Source organism: Papaver somniferum, unplaced genomic scaffold (genome assembly GCF_003573695.1).
Source record: "Papaver somniferum cultivar HN1 unplaced genomic scaffold, ASM357369v1 unplaced-scaffold_10, whole genome shotgun sequence".
Lineage (NCBI taxonomy): Eukaryota > Viridiplantae > Streptophyta > Magnoliopsida > Ranunculales > Papaveraceae > Papaver > Papaver somniferum.
This window is the reverse complement of record NW_020618825.1, coordinates 2863154-2879419: the sequence shown is the minus strand read 5'-3', so window position 1 is coordinate 2879419 and position 16266 is coordinate 2863154. Positions and strand designations below refer to the sequence as shown.

General features: G+C 35.1%; 1 pseudogene; it reads right to left on the bottom strand.

Moving 5' to 3' along the window:
* Positions 1 to 10041: 10041 nt before the first annotated feature.
* LOC113326939 lies at positions 10042 to 14110 on the bottom strand (annotated as a pseudogene).
* Positions 14111 to 16266: the final 2156 nt, after the last annotated feature.

Here is a 16266-nt window from a genome sequence, read left to right as displayed (position 1 = left end):
GTTTATCATCTCAAAATATCGTGTACACTCTTCTTTTGAACTATTCATTGCAACTAAACATTTATACGTCCTTTCAATCCGTTGCTGGGTCTCTTCTAGAGATGGAACAGGTTCAGAAATATCATAATCAGGACTAGTTTCCAAAAACGAGTAACCAGTACTACAGTGTTCCTGATTTTCTTGCTCGTAAGACCAATTCGTGTGTGGATAGTAATTGGGCTCACCATGGTATGAACCATAACCTTGAAAAGGTTGGCGTTCCCAACTACTATTCCCACCATGGTCATAAAACTGATAATGTCCATATTCAAATTCAGGTCGATACTCATTGTATTGGCTTCTATCATACCAGTTCGACATTCTTAATTGCAAGGGAATTCTACACAACCAAAAACAAGGCCGACTCGACTCTACCAAAACAAACCTAAAGATTTCTAGCAAACATAAAGCATGATGGATTCACTTAGATTGTTTTCTAGACCAGTCTATTCCTTCGAAAAGGAATTCGTTACAATTTGAGCACACCCCTCTGGAATCAATCCGAGCTAATCTAAGTTGAATCGAGGCGAGGGAAGCTTAGTAGAGCTTTGATACCCAAGGCCTCACCGCATTAGAAGGCGGCGCAGTCATGCATTCAACTCACAGAAACCATCATGAACTTTGAAATGTGCTTAAAGAGCAACCAATATTTTTCGAACGAGTTTCCTATTAAGATCGTTACCCTATCGGTCTCGTTCTATTCCAAATTTTAAAGCTTGGGTTCGCGTTAGGTTTCGTTTTCCTAAGGTGGGCAAGAAGGGAGCGGTGATGAAATCCGAACCCTTATCTTGTATTGGCCAGGCCTTTCCCTTTACTAGGAATTTAAAAACAGTCCAAATTCGTCCTCAATCAATGAATCACCTTAAGGAATACAGTAAACCCGCTGACAGTAGATTCGCGAGTGTTTCGATGGACTTACCTCCCGTACCAGACAGGGGATGAACCGTTGAAGTAGACTCGGGCCACGACTCCTATGTCATGTACGAACCCGAGGGGCCGAGACGATATAGTAATCGTCGTCCTTCCCTGCACACAGTTTATATAATAATTTTTTTTTTTTAATAATACCCTTCCGTAGGGTTAAAAAAATAATAAAGTCCAACTGTCCAGAATAAAGTCCAAATAAAAAGTCCAAAAATTATGAAAAATAAAGCCTATTTACAAATCCTAAAAAAAAAATTATGTCTTTTTTTTTCTTCTCTTTTAGCTTTTAGCTTTAAGCTTTTTGTTCCCAAGTCCTTAGTATTCCACTTCGAACCTGTAAATCAAAGACACAAAAAGAAACGTAAAAAGGAACAAATAATAGTAAAAAAATAATAAAAACCTAAAATTCTACCTAAGCACAAATCCGCGTCGGCGGCGCCAAAATGATTAATGATTTTTGATGGGTTGTAGTAATGAGGTTCAAACTCTCGGACTTGTGAAGATTAAATTTAAAGGTTTAATAAAATTATATACAAAATTATTAACAATGGGTGCGAGAGGTAACCAAGACACTAGATTCCACTATTATGCAAAATTGAATGATAAATATTTCAAAACTCTATTCAATTCTTAAGTCCTCTTTTATCTTTAATTCACTATCAATCATACAGATTCTCAAACATTATTTGTAAACCTTAAGCATAGATTATAAAGAGATTAAACCAAGCATAACCTATCAAGCTGAATAACAAATAATTAAGACAATCATTCAAATAATTTAAAACTCTGCAAAAACAGCGATTAGGTGAATTATATAATTAAATGAAATAGTTACCCATTTATGTTGCGTGAATAGCTTCCTCCATTGCCTTGGTTACGAGGGAATTAGCCGCTCATCATGTTGGAAAACCTCTCAAAATATTTCATTGATTCTCAAAAAAAAAATGGTTTACAAATGATGAGAATATGAGAAATACAATAAAACCGGGTTTGTAACAATTATATTTGTTACAAACTAGAGAACTACGACCCTCAGTGACAAAATAAGACTGTTGCAGTTGTGTCGCAAACGCTGTAACAAATAAGTCTGCCTTATGTACGACCCACAGGTCCGAGTCGTTATTCTGTAGAAAAACGACTGCTGGTGCAGGTCCGTTCTTCGTGTTCTTCATGTTCTTCAGCAGCAGCAGTAGCAGAAACCGAGTTTGGGAAAACTCGAATTTCTTCTTTCTGGCTCTCCTCAGCCCCCCAGACTCTCGACGCCCCCTCTAGTAGACCCAAAGAGCCTATTTATACCCAACAACATCTCCAAATCTCGCCAATAACTCCAATATAATTCTTTATTATGCGGGCAGTGAATAACAATATTTTCCGAATATTTTCTTACCAAACTTGGAATTTCTTGCGTAAACTTCCTCCCTCCACGCTCCAAATCGATTCTTCACGACCCAAAGTGATGCTCGAGCCATTCCACATCATCAGAACACATCCATAACTCTCCATGACGCGTGATTATCATCCTCCAGTGCATGCTTGCCCTGTTTTGAACTCGAGAATCAAAACACGTATTCCAGACAAATTTGATCGAAACCACCACCCAAACTTTGTTCCTTAACCTATATCACATCTCTATACCAAATTTCAGCCATTGAATCGACCCATAACCCCTTCATTTTAACGATCGAAATTCTGCCAGAGTCCGAATAACACTTAGTAATTAGGTTACCCCTTATCCAAAAGTGAGAGTCCGAATAACACTTGTCCTCCGGGTGCAAAAATCAACTTTTCGAGCCAAATTTTCCAAAAATGTTTATTTCCTAAAAATACATAAAAACACAATATTAGTACACAAATAGAGTTCCAACAATGCGGAAATTGAGGACAAATTAGACACAAAAATGTGTCTATCATGAACTAAAACATGATCAAATTATACTACTGGATGAAACAGATGAAATAGTAAAGTTACAGAACACTAAGAGCTTGGTGCTCCGGCTAGGCCGGGCATGCCTTATACAACAACCCAAGATCTCAATTTATAGTTACACAAACTAACCCTAAAAATCCCCAATTTCAGAATTAGGGTTTCAAAATAAAATAAAATTAACTCTTACCTAATCTCTGAAAACACTCAATCATCTTCACCCATGTTTCTATTGCTTCTTGTCGTCCAACTGCTGCTCCAATTGCGTGCTATTTCTCAACCTAATTTATTAATCTCACACGCCTAGGGTTTCTGAGAAGAGGCGTGAAAAATTAGTGAATTAGGTTGCTGAAATGGTTGAGGAAGTAGGTAATGATGGTGGTAGTGATGGGTTATAGTGGTTGATGGATTTGATGGCTTTGGTGGTGGTTGGAGAAGCGGCAGGAGGAGTTGGTGGAGGAGGCGTGGGTTTCTGCAGAGAAGAGATGGGATGAAGAAGAAGAACCCGATGGGTTTTAGGGGTTGTTTCTTTTGGGTGAAATAGATTTGGGTGTTGTGGTGTTGAGCAGGATCATCAAGTTTTGATGATTGGTGAGGGGAATCCGTAGGATGAGAAGATGATGGATTGATCCAACGGCGCGATGGAAATGGGTTTGGGGCGACCGTTGGATGTGATATACATCAAAATTGGCGGTCCAAGATGGAGTTAGGTACTATGATGTTAGACAGGAACTTCAAAGCTCGATGTACTCTGATGAAGCGACCGTTAGATGATGGAATGGATCCAATCTGACGGTTAAGAAGGGAAACGGGTTTGGGTTTTGAATTTAGGCTTAGGAAATGGATTTGAGTAAGGGTTTTGGGCCTTGGGTATGCCAACCCCATATCTTCTTTAAGAAAAATTCTTCCTCTTCAAGCCCACTTTTAATTGATCTGGCTCTTGCAAACATCAATCTTCGCTGCCTTTCTGCGGGAGTCTTTGCCGTTTATTTGCTCTTTTCGCTCCGTGAGTTAACCAGGATTTATTTAGTACCTAAAAATGCCAAATTAATTGAGAAAAGTATTTATTCTTGAAAACAACGAAAACACAGAATATGGGATAAAATGGAGCGTTAGTGCACAAATGATGAGTTAAATGCCAATAAAAAGGTGTAAATATATACAATATTTGGCACTCATCAGGAGCCCTAATTACAATTGGTGTCATAAAAGTATCTTCCTCGGTATACTCACATACCCTTAGTGAAAAAAACATATGAAAATCAATAAGAATTCAATAATACATATTAATATGTAATATGCTTGTGATATTTTCTATTGATGTATTCTAAACTACATATCAATATGTACGGTTAAAGAAATCTTAGTTTATGGTTGATATGTACTGTGTAGATATGTACCTTTCATAATTAGGAACATGTCTAATAGCTAATGAATATAGCTCCCAAAAAAAGTTAACTTTAAAGTACTCGTTGATATAATCAAGGAACTTTCTGCCAGTTGCAACTATTGTTGTAGTACATTGGAACCCATAGACGCGCCATCTTTGGCAAGTGAAACTCTTTTCCTGTAAATATACCCTATGAGATCTTTATAAAAAAACATATCAAAGTATATTTATCTATGCACACAAAAACAAAGTTAATTCCAGAAAAAGATCGAGTAACTTGGAGAGTTGGGGTTCAACATTAACCTTGGAGAATGCACTTTAAAGAGGTGAGAATGTGACTGAGTAACTTTCCTAGGACAAACAATATGAATGTGTAGTTCAAGCAAGTCTTGATACACATGGGTTAAAAGTTCTGGATTCATCACAATACCATCTTTTCGACGTTCTGACATCATAACACGTAGCCTACACGACAAAAAAATAGCAAAAGCACTAGAAAAGTAAATGAATGAAGCATGCTTAAACTCAAGATTTATGTTTTGACAAGTACATATCAACATTGAAAAACCTCAGAACAATAAATATAAGCTTGTATTATTATAAGAAACCGCTACAAACCTGATCGTGTCAACGAGAGCAATGTTAGTAACTTATTCTCGTGAGAAATCCAATTATTAGATAATTTAGCATCCCTTGAATAAGTCTGGCCAAACCTACATCCTAGAAAGAATGCACTAGACCACTTTTCCCTAGAAATTTTACGGCAGTATTCAACAACCCAAGGGCTTCCAAACTATACCATTTCTTGAATACCTTCTTTGTATCTTGCGGGAGAAAGCGCATACATGGATTTATGGAAAAACTTGACTACTTCTTTATACTTTTCATTAGACTTGTTAATAGGTAAGTTGTTTTTCAAATGGAAGAAACAATAGTTATGGTAAGAATCAGGGAAAACTTCAAGAATATATTTCACCAACCCTTCAGCTCGGCCAGTCATAAAGGTGATTGGACAATGGTCTACAACTTTATCAAGATTGAGAAAAAAACAACGCCAACTTTCATTATTTCCTGCAGGGACTACTGCATATGCAAATGGGTAAAAACTTGCAAAAATAACTAAAAGTTAAGAAACTGATTCTAAACTACTAGGAATAGAAAGTACATATCTTTTTATTTGTAATTTTTAAAAGATTAAAGTAAGGATTAGACAGTACATATGAATATTAATATGTACCAAAAACAGAACGATTATCTTGATTGCAATTAAGACATGTCGCGGCCATGAAAGTTCATACGAAAAGCCATTAAGAAATGTAGAATCACAAAATATCATTCGACGACAAAGTTTATAACCCTCTTTACAAGTTCCAAAGTAAATGAAAAGTATATTAAATCTCTTTGTTGCATCATTGTAGTCAAACTCAATATACAAACCAGGGTTAGTTTCCCTAACAACATCCACTCACCACAAAAGACCAGTATATGACTTTACATCTTCGCCAAAAATCAATTGATGTGGTATGCTTGGGGATATTTGATGTTGATCCCCCACTAACTTTAATATGTTTTATGATCTCTTGAGGCTTTATGATAGGGTACTTTGTACTTGACACGCTCATAAACTAAATCATTTACAATCTTTCTTGAAATAGTAGGACTCCTCAACATGTAACCAGCACCTCAACTTTGCCTCCCTACATATTTTTTTTATTTTAAAAATATCCAAAGACTTGTTAATGGCGATAGCTTGAAGCATCAAAGAGCACCCGTCGTTGCTGTATTTGGTCGTGAATCTCGAAGAGTCATTCTTCTTTTTTATCGCATTATATCTATTCCTTAAATGACGAACGAAGAGGCTATAAAACGAAGTCTGTTATAAAACATGATTTATCACGATTTTCTTCTGTTATTCGAACCGTTATATATTTGATGCAACTCTTTATAAATGACAAACAAAAACCATTACTTAAAATCACGTACCTGGTTTGTTATTAAGAATGACAAACATAATTTTTTATTAAGAATGACTGTAGTGGTTTGTTATTTAGAATGACTGTGTGTTTTTGTCATAAATCATGAGTTCTAATATAAAATATTAATATAAATTGCATTTACGGTTTTTTTTTTTGCTGAATTTGTATTTTAAAAAAAATAATACTAACTATAAATTGCATCTAACGAATATTTCAGATTTTTTTTGTTTTTGCTGAATTTGTATTTACAAATCAGCTAAAGCTAAATTTTGAACTGCATCTGAAATCGGATATACATTGTATTTAAAAGATGAATTCAGTTTTACATGACAACAGAAAAAGGATAAATTCATCCTGCAAAGAAAGGATATACATTGCAATTACAACTCAAAATCACACCGAAAAATATGAACTGAAACTGCCACTTGATCTGCATTTTAGTTAGGTCTCTCATATAGGATTACAGAAGATTTTGGCCACCTAATCGCCCTAGTGAAACGTCTCTGTAATATTACGAATATACATCGTATATCATCCCTCTTGGATCCATTATTTCATTAACGAGGCAGTTATATTAGGCATTGCTAGGTGGTTTAGTAAAATCAACAGATGCACTTGCAACAGCTCCCTTCAGTTCGTCAAAAAGAAACATGTAACGGAAGATAGAGTAATCCAAGTATCATGTGTAAGAAGATGCCAAGTTAGTTTAAAAACACTGTCAAAACTCTTAACAAACATCAAAGCTATAAAATATCAGCAAAGATATATACGAAAACAGGAATAAACTTCTGAGAGAAACAATGAAGAGGTGGAAACAATCTAGATACTAGCTAAAAAGGGAGAAAAACTTATACTCCTCCTCGGTGGATCATATACTCATAGGATAATTCAGTTGTCCCAATATGAAAAGTATTTACAATTTTTATGTAGTTTTCCTAGTAGAATTATGACAAATAGAGTCGTTACTTTTCATATCCGCTATCTAGTTAATATACTAATTCACACCAACTATAATCATAACTAAATCGAGTCAAGCATAGGCAATTGCAAAGCCTTTGCTGAAAATTCAAACCTTTCCAAATAGGTTATTCATTCTTGAATTGCAGCTTCAAATTTAGTGGGTTGGCTCACCAAACAGAAATCGGTAACTAAGTTATGTGTGTAAACAGGAGAATGAAAAAAATAAACAATATATTCCCAAAGAATCATAATAAAGCAACAAGTAAGTCATACCATACCTCGGAACTTCCGTTAGGTGGATTGGTAGCTGGATGACTATGTTTACATGATGCAAGTTCTCCTTCAAAACCAAAAGACATCGCCACTGGGTATTTCATCCAATTTGGAGATCTCCAAGTACCCCAATCACATGCTTTATAAAAACTTCATCAATTCTTAGTCTTCCTAGGTTATGACACTCTTCAGCCCCGTTTGGGATTGCTTTTTTCCTGCAAAAGCACTTTGTAACCAACTTGTAACAAACTTTTTAGGAAAATAGCATTTGGTAAAAAAAATTCAAAGCGCTTTTCTCCAAAAGCATTTATGTTTTAGGCCAACTTTTAAAAGCTACTCAGGAGTAGCTTTTAAAAGCAGTAAAAGCAGAAGTTGTGGACCCACTCAATTTTAATTAAGCGATTTTCTATTTTACCTTGTTATTATTTAAAAAGACAAAATATACCCTTAAATATTTATTTATATACAATTATTTCACTAATCAAATTTTATTATTTTTTGTTATAAAATACTACCTCCATCTCTAAAAGATAGGCAGGTTTGTGTGTAAATTTACACACAAACCTGCCTATCTTTTAGAGATGGAGGTAGTAATAATTACATAAACAATAATAATAATAATAGTATTTAAAGGTAAAATTAAAAATTAAAATATTAAATAATTAAAATACGAATAAGAATTATTATTATTAAAGCACAGCACAACACAGCACAACAGAAAAGCACTTTTTAAAACTCACAACAATACCAAACTATTATTTCATGTCAGAGCATTTCTGCCTGATTGCTCCCAGCGGTAAACGACTCTATCGCATGGTCAACCATCCTATCAAAAGAAGGCCCTAAATCAAGGCAACTAATAATGTGTTAGGAACCATACTCAAATGCTTTCTGGGGATGGTCAACATAAACTTGAAACTGGAGATATTTGAAATGTGAGGAAATTGATAATCTTATTGAATAAAATTTCGTCCGACAATTTTGTGAGACAAATTTGAACATCAAATCAGTGGGAAAATGAGTAATCAGTTAGTCGCATATTGATCTGTCATGTTATAACTAAGAACAATCACAAAAATCTATATGTACTTAACTTCCTTGGTATCTTCCAAATCCTGTGCCTTTAGGTCAGCCTTCTTGGATTCACAACTTCATGACAAGCTATTGATATTAGACACAAGAACTATAGTCCTCATATCACGGCCAGAACATGCTTCATATAAATGAACGAAACATAATATTTCACAATCAAAGTCCAGTGGATACATAACTATCAATCTTGAGCGAGTATAGAGAACTAAAAAATTTCATGTTTCAAACATCAACAACATCCATATCTAACACAACAACCCCACAAACAGAATTGTTTAACAACTAAATCATGCACCCATCTAATAAACCTCGAAGAAAAACATGCATATATACGTACACGCATGATGACTCAATGCAGAACTCAAATCATCAGCAAGAACCTGTTTTCGGCGAACTTGTTAACTCCTAATGGAGTTGGTCCAATGCTTTCAAAATTTAAGGCATATCCAAAATAAATTCTTACTAACATATAAAGCCTCCCAAATTGGGTTTGGACATACACTACAACAAAACATACGTTTAGTGACAAAATTTTATGTGTAAATCTAGTGTTTAGGGAGGAATATTTTTTTGGTCACAATATATATTTTTTTGGAGACAAACGGTAAATTTAGTCTTTAAAGTTGTCACTGAAAACTTTTGTGACCAAGTATGGTGACCAATCCTGTCTCCGTCTCTAAATTTTTCTTTGTGACGAATTATTTTGGTCACGTAATTGGTTTCTAGCGACAAAGAAAAATTATAGTCTCCAAACATACTATTGCTAACGATCGAAGACTTTTGTCCCTGAATATATCTTACACTGACAAAATTAGTTTGTCGCCGAAATGAATGCCCATCAAACAAAGATTTTGCCGTTAGAACTATTAGTATCCAAACAAATTGTTGTCGCAAATGGATTGTTGTCTACCAATGGAAAAAAAAATTGGTCTCCGAAAAATCTATTGCTGACAACGTGTAACTTTTGTCCTTATATCTATTTAGGCAGAAAAAAATTGGTTCGTCATCTAAATGAATACGAAGCAAATTTGAAATTTCGCCGTTAAAACTTTGTAATGACAAGACAAATTGTGGTCACAAAATCCAAATATTCGGTGACTGCTTGTGATTTAGTCCGCTCAGAGGAATTGAAGTGGTGTTGTTGCTTCGAGTATGACTGGGACGGTTGTTGCAAAGACACTCCTCACAGGCATCACCTGAACCTGAATCCTCAGCAGATTTGGTCATGATGGAGCTTCGACTACCTTCGAAGTAACACGAGAAAGGGAATAATTCGGCACACCGTATCAGAAGAGACTGAGCAGTGGTTGAGCATTTTGACCAATTAAAATGCCTTGTAATACATTTCGAGTCGAAGAGATAAACTGAAGAAAATAGCTATGTTGCATTCCTTTTCGTACTGGATCTGGTAGAACAAACCATCATACCTTGTGATATTTGCTCAATTCATGAAAATCAGACTCGCAATCCATTTTAAGCGTATTTACACAAACATATTGAGGCTTTGAGACGTCTGCAAAATGAGATTATAAAATCAATACAGACAATAAGGTTACTTGAAATCCATTCTAAGCCTAATCTGCTGTGGGCTCAATTCATAATAAGGCAACTTAAAATTGAATGAAGACCATGGAGTACGATATCTAAAGCGTTGAGGTCCATACAAATATTTCTCATCTGTACTAGCACACGACGCTGAAGGATTGTTGTCATTCATAGGGCTGGTACCGTGATTATCAGCAATCATATGGTTACCTGGCTCTGAAACTGAACCCTCTTCCAGGTTATCTGATACCGAAGCATCACTGTTTATACCACTAGTTTCAAGGCGTTTCATCAGGAGAGAAACACTAGCAATTCCAGCATTTACCTCTCGTCGTACTTCAGTACCAAGATCAGCCATCGCAGTGTTTCGAGAAAATAACATCTCCTTCCATCATTTGGTACTTTTTGTAATCGACTCTTTGTACCTTAGATAACAATATTAATAAATAAGCTAGAATTCAACAATGACCAACTTGTAACTCAATTAACGTAGGATGCTATTCTCATTTCTGTGACCAATACCTTGTTGAAACCGCATTAAATTTTGATTTTAGAGTTTCATAGAAAGACTGTAACTCAGATGGCCCTGCTCTATCTTGATCTATTGGGGAAGATTGACCTGCAGAATTACTAAATGACCAAAACAATAAGAAAAAAACGGGTGAAAACGAGAAAAAAGATCAACAAAATGCAAAAGATGCATCAAAACAATCCAACCACCAGAAGAAAAAGAGTATGACAATTTGGATCGCCGTACATTGGACTACTAAAGGAAAATCTACGTTGATTAGCTGCGGAATGACCAGATCCAGATGCTGAAGTAGGACTCTGATCAGCCTGCGGAGCAAGAAATTTTGGGGTCCCTGAGGAGGTTTCAATTCCCACCGTCATTAGAGGTGAATTTGGACTAGCTGCAGCAACTGGATGAGCAGGTTCATCGTCCCCAATTCCCTAAGCTGGAGTGGCCGTAATAGGAGTGGAAGAAGCTGCATTAGGCTGAGATGAGAACACCAAGAACTGTGGTCGACCCTGACCAGATGACCTATTTCGGTGGCCGTCCCTTCTAGACATGTGATGTGCCCTTCCCATTGCAGCAGCAACAGCCAAATGTTGGATAATACGCTCTTCAATTTCAGCATCATTTTCTCCTACAGGTAACTGCATCGAAATGAAAATATAAGCATGAGTAACCACCGAGAACAAATTTTAAATTTTCTGGTTGTCATCGCAACTTTTTTCCTTTGATCGTAGTTACAAGGTCGGAAAAAATATATACGTGTTGTAATTCAAAATCTCCAAGAGCAGGATGATGAAATATTGTGGGATTTCATGGTCGGTTGGACCTAATGTTCCTCTCATGTTCCACATCCTCAAGCAATTCTTGGATAGAAAGACAAAGGTTCCATTAAGATAATTAGTTTCAGAGGAACTCAAAACACAAAACAAAAATAGACCAGTAAAACAAGAATGAAAACCTGGTGGGATCCTTCAGGCTGATGGCTTACCAGCACATGGGGCACTGCGAACTTCTCTGACACCTAAAAGATGAACAATAACATCAATTAGCAAACACATATTCCACCAACTAATCTAAGTTAAGCTTTCCAAAAACTAACTCCAAATGCTGACCAAGCAAAGTTTAGTACAACACAAACATGGATTTTTGCCCTTGAGACAGACAAACCATCAATTTGCCTTCGACGCCTGTACTAATTTCTTCCCTTGAGACAGACAAACCATTCTCTCGGAACACCCTAGTGATGTCTGATAGCAATCCCACTATGTTCTTAGTGCACACATCCAACTTCAACCCTTGTATTTTGAGAAAAAGAAATAAGAAGCAGAAGATAGAAAACAACGATTAGAAAAAGGACTTCTAGCAGTGATCAGGTGATAATCTTAGGCATAGGTTTGATTGATAAATGTGTTGATCTCTTAAGTAGATGAATATACAGCCGGGCATACATACATGGGAGACCCTGCGTTCTGCAGCTGCTACTAAGTACTGCCTGACCCTTTGTCTCTCCCTCTCTGAACCCAGAGTGCAACCATCTCTCTGCCTGATATAGTACTCCTGTTTCCGCACATACAACAGACAAATCATTGTTAACCTCAATAAAATCCTTCCAGCTCTGCCACCTGCAGGTTCATACATGGTTCAGATGTCGTCAGGTCAAAGTTTATTTCATCTGAAATATACCAGTAATTTATCATGTGGAGAACTAGGACCAGCTGTCATAGTAATCAAACACGCAGTAATATCTGAAAAGTTATAAATTTAATTGATATCCTCTTTTGTTGTTTAAGGAAACCAATCTCAAAAGTGAAAATCACAGCTGGTTTTACAAAACCAAAAACGACTAAGTCATTCAAAAGCGATTATGGCAGAGATTTTAATTGAAAGAGTATGAAACTAAAAACGAAGATGAAAGTCCAGGAATGGTTAGTTGATTGGACCTGGGCTAAAACTAGAATAACTTTATTTTCTGATTCCTAGAGGAAACCAGCACAATCTCCAATTGCAAATACATCCTCCACAGAAGGTACACGCATCCATTAATCAATACCAATCCTGCATTACCATGATCATATAAACACGCAAGCGTATATCATCAGTGGGATTGATTTGATTCCATGGAAGAGGAACACATCAACAACCATACTCAAAAACAAAAAAATAGATGTAAGTAATTGAAATTGACTTGATTCCATGGAAGAGGAACCCATCAACAACCATACTCAAAAACAAAGAAACAGATGGAAGTAATTGGAATTGATTTGATTCCATGGAAGGGTAACTCATCAACAACCATACTCAAAAACAAAGAAACAAATGTAACTAGTAATTGGAATTGATTTGATTCCATGGAAGAGGAACCCATCAACAACCAAACTCAAAAACAAAAAAACAGATGTGAGTATTTGGAATTGATTTGATTCCATGGAAGAGGAACCCATCAACAACCATACTCATAAACAAAAAAAAATGATGTAACTAATTGGCATTGATTTGATTCCATGGAAAAGGAACCCATCAACAATCATACTCAACAACGCAAAAGGCTAAAGAATCACAAATGTATATTACTTACAGTCGAAGTACCAAAAAAATGAGATTTAAAACACCATATTTCCGTCACCAAGTAACCAGTGTGTGGAGTTCTAAACCATTAGGGAAGCTTGAATAGATTCATTGAAGAAGAACCCATCAAGCAACCACACCATTGAAAATAATAAGGGTTTTAAAAGAAAAATCAAGGAAAATTATCATGTAAAACAAAAAATATAAAGACTACCTTGAAGATAAGAAACAAGATTTTGAAGATATTATTGGTAAATGTACAAGTTATTTAGGGTTTATATAGCCTACTGAAATTCGAAACCCAAAACAAATTAGCGGGAATCATCCCGCCAAAAGAAACTAAACCTCAATTTTATTCGGAAATTAGTTGCTTGATTTAGGTCTAAATTTATTTTGGAGGGAGTATAAAAATCAATGAATCAAATCAGCAGCGGGAAAAGAAAAAATAATTTTGCTCAATTTTAGACGGAAATTGGTTACTCAATCCGGCGAAATTGGTGATTTGGTTTTCCTTAATCTTCAGAGAAAGATACGGAAAATTCCTAAATATTGAAGATTTGGAGAGGAGAATATCTTAAGGTTAGGGGAGCTAGAAAAAAAGAAAAATAGATACTAAGATTATGGGTCGTGGTGTACCATTCCACACAAAACTCACCTCAAAACTGTCAAACCCATTTTAGGTGTTGGCAACTAAAATCAGTTTATTTGAAGAAACTCCACTCCATCTCCATTCACGTCTCTATACAGACACCATCAAACAACTATCGCTCTGAGAATACAAAATCCATGAACCCCAAAATTCAGACCATAATGAAAACCAAACTCCATCATCACTATCAACTCATGAAGCCTCCATCTTATTTCGATACCACCAAAGCTCTGTCGTTGATAAGAAATGGCTTTTAATTTTTGTACACAAAACTTTTCTCAATTAGAGAAAAAAGAAAATAAAAAGAAACGAAGTGTGTGATATAAGTGTAGGACACGTCACACTTACACCTCTAGTGCTACACCACGTACTGCTTGATGAATAGTAATGAACAATAATTAAGAACATGGCTCAACACGTTTAGTCTTATTACATACCCCATTTATTAGACACATCCTAGTTTGGGATTAAGGCATTTGCCCACCCATTACAAAGGATGATGGTTGTCTAAATTTGATGAATCTAGAAATTTATATAAAATTTTAATACTACCAATTTATCCTATTAAATCCTAATAATAAAAATAAAAACAAAAATCCAATTTTTTGAAATCAAAGTTTTATAAGAATCAGTCTACATCTATGTACTTGTAAACCGATTTCATTTAGAAACGGTTGTTGTTCATGCCCATAAGACGGATTATCCTGGATGGGCATTATGGTTGGAGAACATTGTACCAGAACCGGTCAACATTCATGCCCACATAGCCCGATTCTGATATGAAAGTGATAACTGATTATTTTTTTTTGTGTATCATGTAAACCGATTCTGGTTAACCCATTATTTTCACTTGCTATTTGATCATAGTACTCGATTTCAGTTCAAGTACAAATGAAAATAGTTTTATATTAGAATTAAAAATGCGTAGGATTTTATACCAAATTTGAAAACGAGATAATTTTATACTCGAATTGAAAATGAGTATAACTTCTCAAACGATCTAAGAATGATTTTTTAGTCTTTATCGTTCACGGTGATTTTAAAGTTCGTCTAGGTATAAACGGATGCCCAATTCGAAACCATTAGAAAAAAATAATAATAAAATGCTTATATTTTTATATAAAGAATTGATACGACATAATAATAACTAAGTAAGCCAGGATAGTATGTATAAAATCTTTTTAAATAAATATGTAATGGAAATAAAAAGAATTACTTTTAATACACACTTTTAGTTGTTTCTGGATATTAGATGACACCCTTAAGTTTGTCCAAAGACATTACATTATAGTTGTTTCATTTGTTGTGTTCTATGGTTCATCTAGAGATATAGATGTTCTAATATTTTTTGGCAATGCACTGCTTAGACTAAATTATTTCATTTTAATACACAATTGTGAGTGTGCTATATCTACTCAAAACGATAACACTGATATTATGCATATTTCAGCGGGGAAACCTTTAATTGTTCTCTGGCTATAAAAATCAACTTCTTGATTTACATAAGCGTAACTCCAAGATTAAATCTGAATCATGAATTTGTTTGATGTCATTCGAACCTCGTGCTTATCACGCGTACATTTACAATGTGTTTTTTTTTGCTGACTCGCAACCTGAGTCAGACATGATCCTGATTCGGACCTTTTTAACTATGGAATGAAATATCCCTAACTCATAAGTCAAAGCTATTACCTTACATATTTTTGAATCAGATGAATCAGATATGACGTAAAACAACAAACATACTGAGTTAATTCGAATTGGATAATTTCAGTCAGATCTTGACGGGTCGGATTAAAACAAATAAAAATGTTGTTTTTTTCTTTTTTGTTTTGATCAATAAATAAAAATGTTGTTCCTTGCCTTTATCCATAGGAAAAGTCCAAGATAAATATCCACCGATCGGTAAATATCAGACTAGGCCTCAATCGAAAAAAACACAATTCGTGATCCTGATTATTTTTTTTATGTATAGCAGAAATTAGCACTTCTGGCCAGGAAAAAAGATCACTACTGCCACACTAAGATCAATTCTTTCTGTCGATTTTTAATAGCTAATAAGGTATTTTTGATTTAAAAAAAATCACCATTAATACCTTATCTAAGATCGGGTCTCTACCTTGATTCCTTAATAGCCAAATAGTAAGGAACTATGAGATTTCTGAAACAAACTAGGATTGGATATACGCTCATAAATTCTTTTCTTTTGTGTGAGCTGCATTAACTTGTAAGCCAACTTTTATGCAAAATGGAATGCTGATATATACGTGTAGTATGTACGAAAGTACGTAGGTATTAAAGGTGTCATCCATTGGGAATACGTAAATACACATATATACGGTCAATGCTTCAAAAAGATAAATAATGCATTTTTTTATGCGAAATAAATAATGCATATGGACAAAAGAACAA